Source organism: Pollicipes pollicipes, unplaced genomic scaffold (genome assembly GCF_011947565.3).
Source record: "Pollicipes pollicipes isolate AB1234 unplaced genomic scaffold, Ppol_2.1 Scaffold_4002;HRSCAF=4701_pilon_pilon_pilon, whole genome shotgun sequence".
NCBI classification, from domain to species: domain Eukaryota; kingdom Metazoa; phylum Arthropoda; class Thecostraca; order Pollicipedomorpha; family Pollicipedidae; genus Pollicipes; species Pollicipes pollicipes.
The window spans coordinates 27,133,489-27,146,010 of record NW_023596420.1 but is presented as its reverse complement, the minus strand read 5'-3'; the positions used below and the strand labels follow the sequence as shown (position 1 = coordinate 27,146,010).

Sequence of the window (12,522 nt, the reverse complement as noted above, 5' to 3'; positions counted from 1 at the left end):
CCCGCCTCCTGTCAGCAGGCTGCCGTCGTTACAGCCGGTATGGGACGGGCATCATTGAGGTTGTCCGTACAATGGCCGGTCAATAATGACCTTGTATGTCACGCAGCCGTCCGCTGATATGGTGCCCCGCGTCCGCCCGACGTGATTGGCCGGCTGTGACGGTCCGTTTTGAATGTACGTTCTGGCCGCTGTTGTTCGTCTGCCGCCGATCAGTGAAAATATATGTGAGCTCCCGTGCATGCATGCGTTGACGGACCTTGTAAATGAAGAGTCGCCGTCAAGATGCAGTTTGGATGGCTGGCTTGGCCGGAGCGATCGGCCCTGGTCACCTGTACAGTGTTGGAATCTTTTTGTCAACGTTGGTGGGAAAATGCAGCAACAAACTTTGTACTGGCCGAATCAACCAACGGAAAGGCCAGAGTCCACTGAAGCCGTACATTCGTAGCAGCTCTGAATGGGTACCGGAGGTCGAAACAACTGAGGTGGAGGTCAGGCATATGACGTGGTCATACGCAGCATATTGGAATGGCAGATATTCAGCCAAGTTGAATGTTTCGCCGTGCATGCACGCCAGCTCAGCAGTGCGGATATTAATGCTGCTGGCGGTCCTCGACGGATGGGCGTCAGAGGGTCTCTCCCCACCCCCATTGTAAGACACCTTTACCGCGACGCTGCCGTCAAATGCTCACCTGTTCGCATGTACCGACGAACTTTGTTCTGACCGAATCAACCAACCAGAAAGCCAAAGTCCACTGTGGCCACACTTTCCCTATATTTGGCTCCCTGTCATCAGCCTCGGTTCGTGTTCAGACCAGTCGCACTCGGTTGTGTCGCTGGCCTCGGTCCCCAGTCTGGTGCGGCGCGGTCGCACATTTTACCGCACGCCGCGGACGGCGTCCACAACACCCGACCGGCCCATGCCGTACAGCCCGGCGCCAGCGCCACTCCTGTCCACGCATGACCGCTGCGTCACGCAGCGGCCGCCGACTCAGGGCGGCGTCGGCGGGCCCGTTGTGTTGGCGGACGGCTGAGCGGGCCGGGCCGGCGCCGCGCACTGCCGCCGGATCACCCTCAGCGGGCCACGTCGAGGAGCCGGGGGCCGCGTGCTGGCCCGCCGCCGGCTGACCGGCCGGACCCTGACACAGTGGGACGCTCGACTCCCGCTCTGGCGCAGGGCTGGCCGTCTCCTGCTGCGGGCACGACCGCTGGGCGGCTGGGCTGGGCTGTGGCGGCTCGGCCGGCTCCTCCGGCACGGGTACCGGCAGCACGCCGAAGTGCTCTGACGCAGCCGCTGCCTTGGTGAGCAGCAGGTTGTAGATGGGGTGGACCAGCTTCTGCAAGCGACACGCAGTCTGCTCACGAACAAGTCATCCGGTGAGACAAGCAACGGCCGGTCCAACGCAGCTTGCTAGCGGCCTTAGCAATGTGGCAGCACAATCCTTTAAGAGAGTTCCCAGCCATGCGGCTTCCCCCCCCCCCCCCCCCAGCAATGCCAGAGTGATGTGAACGACTGGTCCGGGGCGCCGTGCGGTGCACTGAGCCTCTCCTGGCTCACCAGCTGCACCACAGCCCCCTCACCAGCTGCACCACCAGCCCCGCTCACCAGCTGGTTGTCCGCGCGGCCGACCGCCCGGGGTACGTGCCGCCGGCCCATGTGGAAGTTCTGGGCGATCGAGAGGCCGCTCAGCGCGTAACACGTGTGGTAGAAGTCACGGTGCCTGAAACACGAGCCATACCGTTGTCAAACGCCGTCCCTATGTTGCAACCTATGACGTCAAGGAAGGTGCGTCACATTTTCTACGCCTCTGAGTACTCGCTATGTGTGGCTCCTTCACTTGTGACGTCATAGGTTACAACCTCAGGAAAGTCCTGTGCCAATGAAGAACTGGAGGTCTACATCAGACGAACCTGGCAGCAACATACCCGACCCACCCGCTGCGGTCGGAGCTGTTACGGACCTTAGGAGGTACCTTCACTCGAGGATACTGTATAAGGCGACGGGCAAACATGGCTGCTTTCGAAATCGGTGTCATCCAGTGTTGTTCAACGTGTGGTCAAAATGGGTATATCAAGTTTTAACGTTGGTACGGTTCAGTTTTTAACGTTGGTACGGGCAAGTTTTAACTAAGTTTGTAACGCGGTCAAATTTGCAAGGCCGCCGGAAGAAATCGCTTACAATGGGAACATGTCCCAATCGCGGTAATTTGAGGAAGTTGCAAACTTCCTAACAGCGCCCTCTCCGCTCACTTCCATTTCCACTCGCTTGCCCCGATCTAAGCCAATACCGCCGGAAGCAGCTGCGCTGGACAGTCCTGGTCAGTCATGGAGGGCGGCATGCCGCGCATCAAAATCGAGTACCACCACACCGGACACGTCAGTTATGTAGTATAACACAGTATCAGTCACATACGTCATAGCTCGACCAGAAAGCCGCATCTTACAGCACACATCACCAAATGCGATCACTCACGTCATCTACCTGCTCCTGCCGTCAACACCAGCTGCTGTGGGAGATGGGTAAGGCGGGGCGGGCGGGAGACGGATAGAACGGGGGGGGGGGGGGCCAACCTCACTTGCCGGGTTTGTCGACAAAGCCGCCATGCGGCTTTTCGCAGCACAGCAGCAGGTAGTGCTGCAGTGCCTCCTGATGAACATCCAGCGCTCGTCGCTCAGACTGTCCGAGCCTGCCAGCGAACAGACGAGTCATCCCCAGCCGCACCGCTGAAGGGGCAGACGAATCATCCCATCCACGGCGCTGATCGGTATCCCAGCTGCAGCACTGATGGGCATCTCCAGATGCAGCACTGAGGGGGCATCCCAGCTGCAGCACTGATGGGGCAGGACGAGTCACCCCAGCTACAGCACTGATAGGGCGGGACGAGTCATCCCAGCCACAGTACTGATAGGGCGGGACGAGTCCCCCCCCCCCCCCCCCCCAGCCACAGCGCTGATCGGGCATCCCAGCTACAGCACTGATAGGGCGGGACGAGTCATCCTAGCCACGGTGCTGATGGGACAGGACGAATCACCCCACCTACAGCACGGGTAGGGCGGGACGAGTCATCTCAGCCACAGCGCTGATGGGGCCCGCCCGCCTCACTGCAGGGCCAAACAGGCACACAGTCAATGCCGACAGGCATATAATATACGATCCTGGTATACAGAGGAGGGTTGGGGGGGGGGGAGGAGGTGACTTAAACGCGCGTCAACTTGGCCGTACGGGGGGGGGGGGCAGAAGGCTCAGTGCGACTGTGAATTGCTTGTGAGATGGCCCCCATCGGCTTCTAGCTCTACCGAACGACTATTTAATCGACGGTAACCCCGTGTCATGCCGCGTCAAGCAACAGGTTCCGGCGCACCAGTCCGACCCTGACAGCATCGGCCGGCGCACCAGCCCCACCCTGACAGCATCGGCCGGCGTAACAGGGGACAGGCAGGCCGGCGCACCAGCCCCACCCTGACGGCATCGGCCGGCGTACCGCGGGTGGCAGGCCGTCTGGGCTCTCCAGCGAGACCGCTCACCTTCCTTAGCCAGGATGGTATGAATGATGGGAAATACAGCGCCTTGCCAGTACGCGTAGCAGGCGTCCACAAGCTTCTGCGTTCGTCCCGAGAAGCCACCTTCATGCTGCATTTGCCGACTAGAGACCCACCTCTGGAACAGTGAAAGTGCGCATCAACCAGCCATTGACACCGTCCCCATGCGAGTCCCTACCGTATACTGAGGGTTAGCAGTGTATATATATATATATATATATATATATATATATATATATTATATATATATATATATACATAGACAGACGACAATACGCCTGGATAATAATGATACGCGATAATATCAATGCATAGTAATACGAACGCGTATGATCAACTGCATGCCAAAAATTATGCTTCAAGCATCGAAAAAACAAGCCAAAATGTACAGGCACAATGCATGAGGCCCTAGTCGATCCGTCGCAGCGCCCTGATACAGGCTCTGCCGCCGCAACCGAGTTATGCTTCAAACTTGGGAAATCCTGCAGCCGCAATTCGCTTTCACAGGTGTCGCGGGAGTTAATTTCTCGTGTGTCCGTGTTGTCGGCCGTTGCGCGAGCCCAAGGGTGCATTCCAGTGATTCGGATGGCGTAGAATCTACGTGACGTCACGAAGATTCTTCGCCGTTTAGCTCGTCTCGACCGCTCGCTGATGCTGGACAGCATAAACTCTGCCTCGCGTCACGTAGAACCTAGTCAGGACCAGAATATTTTGGGCGTTCTTACGCTCTGAGACGTCTGTGACGCAGAAGTTTCAAGATCTCGGGGCGAGAGAAAACCGTGCGGCACGAAATATGGTGAAACGAATCGTGCGAGCCAATCCTTAAGCCTTCTAAGTTAAGTAATGCAAAAATTGATTCCAACCTGGTTCTCTCAAGAAGTCAAAATCACCGCACCGCTGTCCAAACTAATGACCCAAACGACTGGTCTAGAATATTACGGCAGATCATACGCTTGTCAAACGATTCAGATAACCTCCATTACGTGACTTACGCGCTCGTTACATGCAGTCCCGCACTTATCGAGTGCATCTTAAATAATTGAAAGAGCCTATCATCATAGAAATACGTCAACTGTATTCCCATACAATTGCATACAGCCATGTTTTGAAACAACGAAAGCTAGTCGTCTTGTCATATCATAAAATGCACGAATATAAAAACACGAATATAAGATGGAAAAACGTGTAGGAGAACCAATGCTGTAACAATCTAGCCTTAATCTGTGCGCGCCTGCGCACGTGGATGGGTGTGGAATGATGTCAGAATGATGGCCCAATACGCGTGGTAATTCGGTATGCAGCAGCATTGCAGCCCCCCAAGTGTTCTGCCACCCCTATCTCTTTAAGTGGCCCCGTCTTCCTGCAATGAGTGGACGGGTGCACCGACGTGGCGAAGTCGTCGCCAGCTGCAATTCCACCGCCGCCGCGAAAGAGCGAGCGGCGGCGCCAGCCATCCCCCGTCGCTGCAAGGAGCGAGCGACGGCGCCAGCAGTCCCACCGTCGCTGTAAAGGGGCGAGCGGCAGCGCCACCAATCCCACCGTCGCTGTAAGGAGCGAGCGGCAGCGCCAGCAATCCCACCGTCGCTGTAAGGAGCGAGCAACGGCGCCAGCAATCCCACCGTCGCTGTAAGGAGCGAGCGGCGGCGCCAGCAATCCCACCGTCGCTGTAAGGAGCGAGCGGCAGCGCCAGCAATCCCACCGTCGCTGTAAGGAGCGAGCAACGGCGCCAGCAATCCCACCGTCGCTGTAAGGAGCGAGCGGCAGCGCCAGCAATCCCACCGTCGCTGTAAGGAGCGAGCGGCAGCCCCAGCAATCCCACCGTCGCTGTCAGGAGCGAGCAACGGCGCCAGCGATCCACCGTCGCTGTAAAGAGCGAGCGGCGGCGCCAGCAATCCCATCCTCGCTGCAAAGGAGCGAGCGGCCGCAGCCTTCCTCAATTTTTCCTTCCTTTTTTAAAGGACTTCGTTTTAACGGTGTGGCTCATTGTGAGCCACGTACAAATGACGGATACTTGGATGTGACCCGTGCAGTGACCTACGTTGGGGCGCCATTGAAAGGCCTCAGGTCAAGCGAGACAATGTGAGTCGCGAGGCGCGCTACAGCGACAGGACTTAATGTACAAACCACCTGGGATCGGTGGTTTCTACTAGTGACCAGCGGCTGAGCAGACAACTGCAGCTTTGCTCCCTTCGTTTGACGGTCCACTTTATAGGCACTGTCTTCCGTGTTAAGTGAACTGCCAAAAGTTCTCAAAATCGGTTTCAGCCATTCCACTATTTCGCAGAGGAAAAATATCATGCATCACACTGTTACGCATCACGCCACCGTCGGCGGCATGACGCCCTCTGACCAACAGCGGGTACGTGGCAGCGGGCGCCTCTGGCCAGGTGGAGCACTCACCAACAGGGCGTCCAGGTCGCAGAGGCGCTCCCGGCCCAGCAGCCAGGGTGGCCAGGCCCAGAATGTGTAGCCGCCGTGCGCCTCCGGCCCGGCGTGCCCCGAGCCGCCCTCGTATCTGGCAACTGCGGCGGCAAGGACACGGCACGTGATGCCACCCGCGCCACACCGGGACCGCTAGACACAGGCGGGTTCGCACACCAACAGCTCAACACGGGCGGGTTCGCACACCAAGACAGCTCAACACGGGCGGGTTCGCACACCAAGACAGCTCAACACGGGCGTTCGCACACCGAAGCTCAACACAGGCGGATTCGCACACCGGAACCGCTAACACAGGCGGATTCGCACACCGGAACCGCTAAACACAGGCGGATTCGCACACCGGAACCGCTAACACAGGCGGATTCGCACACCGGAACCGCTCAACACGGCAGGTTCGCACGCCGGGACCGCTCAACACGGGCGGGTTTGATCCACTACCTGCGCCATGGCATGGCGTCAGCACATGACACATATGTGCACACGAGAAGCTAAAGCATCTCTCCACGAAAACGTTCCTGTGAATAAAAGTAAATGGCCACATATCATCTGGAGCATGAAAGCCTGTGACAGTTTGCTGCATTCCGTGTTTCAGGTCTGCTCCGCACACAAACATCTTAGAAATGATGTCAGAGGCGCGTCTACGAACGACAAGAGGGGATAGTTGCGGCACGCAGAGCTCATCCCATGGCCACCAACAGCGCACCGGGCCTGGGTTGACGACAGGCGGCAACGGGCTACACTCCCCACACACCTCTCTTTTGGATGAAACATGACACAATTTTTATAAAATGTGGTGTTGTTACACTAAACGCTTTACGACATGCATGCAACTTGCTCAAGGAAGGGAAGGCCTGTGCCTTAGTCCGACATCAGTATCGCAACCAAGGGGGGAGCTCATGAGGGCTTTAGTTACCCATCCCCCTTGTCAGAAGCTGGACTGGCCCCCACCCCCTGGTGGGGCCAGTCCACTCATAACTCAGTCCAGTCCACTCATCGGCCCACTCATAATTCACCCGTGGCTGGACAAGTAAGGAGTCGCGAGGGGTGTAGGATAACGCGAGAAAGGCGGTACAAGGGCGGGTAACCGCCGACCACGACTGCGTCCCGAAATAAACAAGACAGCCATGTTGGAACAGCTCGATATCACGGAACATAAACTGAGAACCAAATAACTTTCAAAAAGCAAGCGGTAGCTGAAACGCAGCTACAGGTAAGGAAGTACGCTACTAGAAAAATATAACAAACCATCCCAAGAAAAGGCCAAAACACGCCCGCATACGCTCGGTCGTTTGAACGAACACATACATTAACAGCGCACGTTTGCAGCGCGCATCAGTGCCACAAGCGAGCAGCGACTCGTCAAAACATGCCATAAAAACGTTTACATGACGTAGGTCAAACGATAATGTAATGCAGACCAATTTACTAATGGGTGAAAATGCGTAAGAATAGTTCACGCACGTAAAAGCACACCCATTGCTACAAGTGGCTTTCCCATCATATCTGATGTTGCCTCAATATCTGCAGATGCGGAACATCCCCCCACGCGCTTTATCCTTCATGGCTCAAAGGGGGGACTTGCACGTGTGAGGTCGTCGCCTGTTCACTATTACGTCAGGGATTTCAATCTGCCTCACAGTGTCGCAATCCGGCCAGCGGCCGTGTACTCGAAGCACGACTGGAGGCCAGCGTGGCGCCGGGAGTCGCCTACCTCGCCACCCCACTCCGCCGTCTTCTCGAACAGCGCGTCGTCGTAGACGTGCGTGAGTCGGGCGATCGGCAGCGGCGCAATAGGCGCCTCGGATGTCCACCTCCCGCCCAGGTGCATGCAGAACGAGCCGTCCTCGTTTAGGCACTGCAGCAGGAAGGCGCGCGCAGACCCACCCTGCGGTCAGAGTGGGCTGCGGTCGGACAGGTGGCCAGAGACGCCACAAGGTCAGCTGGGCTGCACACATCCAGGCCCGGCTCCCGACATGGCGCGGGGGAGTCTGGCACAAGCCACCGCACGGCAGCGTTCCAAAATTATGTTGTTGATTGGGGTTTTTAGGGCGCGCCGACCACTAAGGTCATTTTGCGCCCAACGCGTTCCAAAGTTAATCGAGTAGGACGTGCAGGATGTAAAAATAAATCCCTGCAACCGCAACTCTGACTCTCCGGCGGTCTCCGCACGCGACGTTTGGCTAATCCGTTGCCCTTTGACCCCAGCTCAGACATCTGACCTACTCAGCCTATTTGTCAAGCCTGAGCCGCATAGATACTGGTTTGACCACCGCCTGGTTCAATGCTGATTGGCCGATTTTGAGCAAGGGAAGGGCCCACGGGCAGTGAATCCAAAGCCGGGTTGTTAAAGCACGGAAAACATCAACATCCCTGCCACTCAAGTGGTCGAATATTGGAACGCTGCCACACGGAACACTCTGCGTTAGACCTACCCGCGATCGGCGGGGCCCTCCGACCCCACCCGGAGTCACGTACACGCATCATTCCTCCGTAAAAGCGCCACCCCAGACAAGAAAACCTACCCCATGAAGATGGAAACCTAAAAAAAGCCGGATTCAGCGCGAGAGCAGCGGCCGCGCCCGCCCGCCCACCTGTCGATCAGCCTGTAGGCGGTGCCGGTTCCGAGCAGGCCAGGGCGCTGACGGCGGCGTACGTGGCGGCCAGGTGCGGCAGCTGGCCGGGCCCGCCGCCGAAGCCGCCGGCCGGGTCCTGACACCGTCCCAGCAGGCCGGCCACCTCTGCCGCCCCTCCGCCGACAGCCGGTGACCCAGCACGTCCAGGGCGTGCAGGATCCAGTAGCAGAGCCACGGTCGGCTGGCGTCCAGACACTGTTCGCCCGGACCGAGGGGATGGTGGTCAGCGGCCTGGCTCGCAAGCGGTAGCAAGATACTAAATAGGGGTGCGGGCTGCTGGCCCCGACACTGGTCAGCCATGTGTGGCGGGTCGTGGTTGTTAGTTCACCGGGCGAAGCAGGCTCGACCGCTGGGGTGACATCCTCCGTCACTCTTCCCGACTACATCACCGCCTTTGACAGACTGTTCACGACACTGGTCAGCCATGTGTGGGCGGGTCGTGGTTGTCAGTCCGACCGGGCGAAGCAAGCCCGGCCGCTGAGGGTGACATCTTCCGTCACTCCTTGCCTTTGACAGGCTGCTGGCCCCCCGACACTGGTCAGCCATGTGTGGTGGGTCGTGGTTGTCAGTCCACTGGGCGAAGCAAGCCCCGACCGCTGAGGGTGACATTCTCCGCCTCTCTTTCCCCACTACATTACGCCTTTGACAGGCTGCTCGTACGTGCGACGCAAAGCGCGACGGTCCGCGGTGGGGCACGGGATCGCCACCACATCTGGTGTCGTGATCGCATCCTGTCTGTGTTATGGACTTGCTATCTATGGGTGTAAAACATCACCCTATGGGGAATAGCTTTCCTCCTTTTCTCCTACTTCTGTGAACTTTTTACTCTCCGCACGGTATTGTCTACCACACATACTAACCCGACTTTTTCCTCCCACGGACTTCCTGTGGTGTCATCCAAGCAACGATCACTTAAAGCTTTCTAGCATAAATAAACAAGGATCCACTGAACCTGGACTCTTATGTCTCGTCCTGCCTCACTTACATCCGAATCATGGGAGAATCATCATCATGCCTGAATCACCAGTATCCAATTAGGAACCTCCGCAATCGACCTGCCCATGGCTCTAAGCTACTAAAGGCAAGCGATGAGTCTCAAATGAGCTGAATCAAACCATTTGGAATGGTTATGGGTTATGGGCTGAATGGGTCGCAGAATCTGTGCGCCGGTCATAAGCCGGCTAAAAAATGCGCCAAACACAAGACTGCTTGTCAATTTTTTCCTAATAGGGAGGGAGAACTAGTAAATTGCACCACTCCCTAATTTTTGGAGCAAAAATTTAAGGAATGCCTTCTACACTAAGTTCTAAAAAGCCAAACGCTACAATTTGAACACCGATTTTCACAAATTTTAACGTACGGTGAGTTGATCAGAGATTCGGAAGAAAAGCTCTTCGTGCTTGTATTGGGTTATCTACTTCCGTATTTCTTGGCCTAATGCAGAGGTGATACAAGCCCGCTTCCGTTCCTTTTGCCTGACCTATAGCGAAACTATCCTTGGCCTCAGATATCAATCATGTCTATTCAAATTAAACGACTGCAAACTTTTATACACTTGATAGACACACTAGATCAGTCCGCCAACCGCCCAAACGCACTTGATAAACACCAGAGAGTGAAGTTCATAACAAATAAAGGCAACTAACAAGCCCGGAAGGCCAATTACTTCTATCCAAATTTTCACGCATCAAAACCTCTATGGTGCAGTGTGTATCATTGATAACGTGGCTCGGCATGAAAAATATAGGCCGCTCCAGCTTCAGTACTTCACCAAGTTAAATCATCCTTCCATACACAGCTTTGTGAAAGAAATGGTTGCTACTAACACAGGGGAATGTTTGTTCATTGAGCTTTTGCACTGAGCGACTGCAGAACAGACAGTATCAGGAGCCCGCCGGTCAACACTGCAGAAGAGATTAGATATACGCTTTAAAAACACCCACCTCATAGTCCCCGCTGAGATAAGATAGCGACCGACACAGAAACTCAATGTGCTGGCTCCTGGCGAGTTTGGGAAGGTCCGGGTCCACCGACGCGCCGGTCGAAGAACTTCGCGAGGCATTCCTCCACACTACCTCGACCCGTTCCTGAAACAAATGTCACAGGTGTCTCGGAAGTCCGAGGCGGCAGCAGCCTTTGGCCTGATGTGCCTGTCCAGTTTCAACAGCCTGAGGGAAGTGAGGGGGAGAGGGGGGGGGGGGGCCTGTACCACGGCCATGCTTCGGCCGAGCCGCCAGCACGATCATGACGGACTGAACGGGTGGACGGATGGACGGAAGGACGGACTGGACAGATGGACGGATGGACGGATGGACAGATGGGCGGATGGACGGATGGACGGATGGACGGATGGACAGATGGACTGATGGACTGATGGACAGATGGACGGATGGACACTAGGGCACCGGCGCACGAAGCTGAGCGATGTCGTCTCCTCTACATTCCGGCTTGTCCCGCCGCTGGCCCAGCCCTTACAGGCAAACAGCGTGCATGCAACACTGAGTATGACTGGGTATATTTAGGGCTGTCACCAAAGGCGACATCCACGGCGGACGAGGCAATCAGCCCGTAACTGCTCTATTGTTAACACGGTCTAAACTGGTCATATGTGGGACTTGGCATGCAATGTGAAGATAAATAGTGGACTGCGAAGGGCGCAATCAAATTCGGTTTTCACATGGGGCTATGTAGCATGCATGTCTGTCCACTAACAGAGATTAGACGCTGAATAAACTTGCAGCAGACCATCTTGAAATGAGTAAACTGAAGGCCTTTTTTAGTCTGCACTGTATGAGCACACTGAGCATCAGACGCTGACAGTTTCACCGCTCATCATCAATGACGTCATAATCCGGCTATCAAGAGAGATTTTAATGTTTCTGGCTCACTTCCAGCCACAGTCAACTTCAAATCAGTTTAACAGGTTTACCTTAGGCAACTGGCCACAGCGTGACCCCGCACAGCATAATGGTCATGCAAACTTGGAAACACGCAAATTACATAAAGCATATAATCACAAGAATCTGATGCGTTCTGTTTTGCTGCTGAAGCTGACCTGCTGGTGTGAAGTGTCAGTTGGGACGTCCTCGTCATCCAATCGACGCTGCTGGATGTCAAACAAACTCAGGTACCTTGAATTGTCGACCATCGTCCTGCTTACTTCCTCGCACCTTCCACTGCTTTCAAAGAAGTTTCAACCATTCTACGAGGAACAGCTTGCAATCTTCAAGTCTGCAAGTATGATAAGGCTTAATAGTTTGCTTATCAAGGGCTTTCCGATAAAATTAAGGGTAAAATCGTGGCAATCGGAAAACATTCTAAAGGCAAGATACTGAAATGACTTGAGCGTGAGCCACATCCGGCATATCTCTATTAGGAACAAGGTGAATCCTTTTCAGCCGAGCCACCACAGTACGGAACAAAGATTAATTCTGAATTTTTTACTGAGAACATTTCTGATATCAGCGCGCACGCCAGGCAACGCTTGCGTGAGCCCACCACTTGATCGTGAAATGTCTGGCAAACAGCATTCTGCCGCGAAAGCGTAACGTGCCGCAATGGTGGGCACGGTCAGTCACTGGGAACCATAACTAGGGTCGGCCCCACCCTCTACCGTCACTGAACCACCCTCAGCACAACCGCCGCCACCGGCCGCAGGCTATCCCAATGACTTTTCCAATAGCAAGCGCCAAAAGCGACTCGAGCCCGTCCCGTCAAGAGTGGGTGAATCAGAAGGCAGACGCTCTAATCAGCTGGGCTATCAGGACGGCAAAAACAACGGGCCTTTACGTTTGGCCTTCGTAGTTCAGTTGTGTTTTACAGTTTGTTCGGCCAAGTTTGCTGGGAAGACCGAAGGAAGGAGGGGGGGGGGGGGACCAACAGAGGCTTTGGAAATAAATCTATAAAAAAA

At 55.6% G+C, this 12,522-nt stretch overlaps 1 pseudogene; it reads right to left on the bottom strand.

Moving 5' to 3' along the window:
• Positions 1-10,660, bottom strand: part of LOC119094307 (uncharacterized) — a 46,909-nt pseudogene extending 36,249 nt beyond the window's left edge.
• Between the last annotated feature and the right edge of the window lie 1,862 nt (positions 10,661-12,522).